Source organism: Engraulis encrasicolus, unplaced genomic scaffold, assembly GCF_034702125.1.
Source record: "Engraulis encrasicolus isolate BLACKSEA-1 unplaced genomic scaffold, IST_EnEncr_1.0 scaffold_47_np1212, whole genome shotgun sequence".
In the NCBI taxonomy this organism is placed as follows: Eukaryota; Metazoa; Chordata; class Actinopteri; order Clupeiformes; family Engraulidae; genus Engraulis; species Engraulis encrasicolus.
This window is the reverse complement of record NW_026945786.1, coordinates 467099-469598: the sequence shown is the minus strand read 5'-3', so window position 1 is coordinate 469598 and position 2500 is coordinate 467099. Positions and strand designations below refer to the sequence as shown.

Here is a 2500-nt window from a genome sequence, read left to right as displayed (position 1 = left end):
TCTTCATCAGAGGGAAACCCCTAAGTGTTTAAGTTAAACAGTTAGACATAATGTACTTAATACATATGTATTGTAGGCCGATTACTTTAACAATAAAATCACAATAACTGCTTTTTTTTGGCTGTAGGACACAAGTAAAAGGAGAAGAATGCTGCTCAGCTGGGTCGGCGGTCACACTACTTATTCAAGAACCTCTTGGATATCATTGGCATGTATGCAGTAAGTTTTTTTATATCAATGCACAACAGCAGGCGTTAATGCACACACACACACACACACACACACACACACACACACACACACACACACACACACACACACACACACACACACACACACACACACACACACACACACACAATGAGAGCTGGCCTGATATTGTTCTTTGATTCTGTGAATGTGCAATTTTGCAACGGTTTACTGTATGTTCTGTCTATTTGTCTGCCAAACTCTCAAACTTGTTGTCTTTCTTTTTGTCTTCCTCTTTGGGCACCGGTAGGCACAGAGTCATTCCAGTAGGCACGGAGTCGTTCCACGATGGACGTGATGACCTGGCACCAAAACCGCTTAATGTGTATGAAGCTGTCTGCATCGAGGGAAGAACCCAGCACTGAAGTGTGAGTGTATGATCCAGTTATTGTAAACATGGGTGCCAGTTGTACTATATATTTCACAGTAAAATCCCAATTACTATTACTTATAGTTATTCATTCTTTTTCTGCTGTAGGACACAAATGAAAGAAGGGGACTTCTGCTCTGCTGGGTCTGCGACACTACTTATCTGAGGAGTCCTCAAACATCAGGATGTAGGAAGTAAGATCTTTTTTATGTCATGCATAACAGCCCATGCGTGCACGCGCGCACACAGACACACACAGACACACACGTACAAAACATGCGCATGCACACTCCACTCTACACCACACACAGATAAACACACACAACCTTAAAGGAAAATCCCTACTAGTTTCAACATCTAATAATTATATTGTTCTCACTACTACTGGCTTGTCAGGACCCAACAGCCTCTTTTTTTCCAGCCCTGTCCATCATCTCATTCTAATGAGTGCATGATCTGTTAACATGTAAAACAGACATAGCGTGTAGCACCCAAAATGCACATGCAGTCAAGTCAGAAATAACATTTTATATATATTTTTCATAATTTACCTAAACCATATTTATGATGACTGAGATGGAAGAGCCATGTCTTGGCCTAATCATTTACACTTTTCTTTTGTTTTGCTTTTTCAAGACTTGTGGTGAGATGCCAAGAGCCAGCTTCACCGTGCTTTTGGGAGATCATCTACTACGTGAGCCTTGAGTATCTACAAGCCAGCTGCTACAAGGTCCTGTACAAACTGTCAATCTAAATGTTGCGACATCCCTGTCACTTCTTTTGGACTGAATACATGCTGTGTTTGAAATGTATTATTCGGATAACCACCCATCAGGGAATACCTTGTCTGTTAATGGCGGATAGACATGCCATAGACATGCAGTGCACACTTTGATGTTTTTTATTTTAATGTTTTCTATGTTTTTCCAGTGTTCTTTTTTATTTATGTTCTGTTATATGCTGGTTATGTAAGTAGGCCTACTGTATGGAATGTAGTGACTATAGAGCCCAAGACAAATTTCAACCTGGGGACAAAAAGTTCACTCCACTCTGTTAGCGCAGTTATGGATGCACTGTAAATTTTGTAATTAACCAAAAGTACGGTGAGAAGCCTGTTTGTGCAGATGAACCTGCTGGCGGGCCTGTTTACTCATAGCTAAAAAAGCAACATATTCTCTGTGCAAAGCACATGGGCTCTTCGCAAAGGGGTTAAAGGGACACTGTGTGAGATTTTTTGTTGTTTATTTCCAGAATTCATGCTACCCATTCAATAATGTTACCTTTTTCATGAATATTTACCACCACTATCAAATTCTAAGTATTCATTATGACTGAAAAAAATGCATTTTTCATACATGAAAAGGGGGATCTTCTCCATGGTCCGCCATTTTGAATTTCCATAAACAGCCATTTTTAGCTGCAAAAATGACTGTACTTGGACCATACTAGAAAATATTTGTTTATTACTTAGTAAACGTTCATGTAAATATCAAATTTGGCAATAGGCAACCCAGTTTCAATGAGCAGCATAGTTGCAGTACCTTTTTTGACTATTTCCTGCACAGTGTCCCTTTAAACATTTTAATGTGCTGTTTTACAGTGTGCTATACAAAAGGTAAGGTGAAACTAAATTTTTGAAATTCTATAATTCTACAGTGTCACTGAAATCAAATGGTACATTGGTAAAACTGAACCATTTCCTTTAACCCCTTTCAGCAGAGCCTTTACTGTCACCAATATTGTAATGACTGAGTTTTAACCTGTTACTTAAGGCTCTTGGTAATGTCATAGCAATGTTGCTATGATGTAGTTGAGTCTTTTCAGTCATGAGTGATCAGTCTTGCTGATAACCCGTCTTTGCAAAGAGGATACAAAGACGCA

At 39.2% G+C, this 2500-nt stretch overlaps 1 protein-coding gene and 1 long non-coding RNA gene across 2 annotated transcripts in view; one reads left to right on the top strand and one right to left on the bottom strand.

The window, feature by feature from the left end:
* Positions 1-2500, bottom strand: part of LOC134444243 (citron Rho-interacting kinase) — a 105396-nt gene that overhangs the window by 68702 nt on the left and 34194 nt on the right. The window lies entirely within an intron of this gene.
* LOC134444227 (uncharacterized) overlaps positions 5-2500 on the top strand; it is a 2627-nt gene continuing 131 nt past the window's right edge. The window contains exons 1-4 of the long non-coding RNA XR_010033895.1: positions 5-219; positions 500-617; positions 728-813; positions 1256-2500. The exon at positions 1256-2500 is cut by the window's right edge and continues 131 nt beyond it. This is a non-coding gene — a long non-coding RNA (uncharacterized LOC134444227). The remainder of the gene's footprint in view (positions 220-499; positions 618-727; positions 814-1255) is intronic.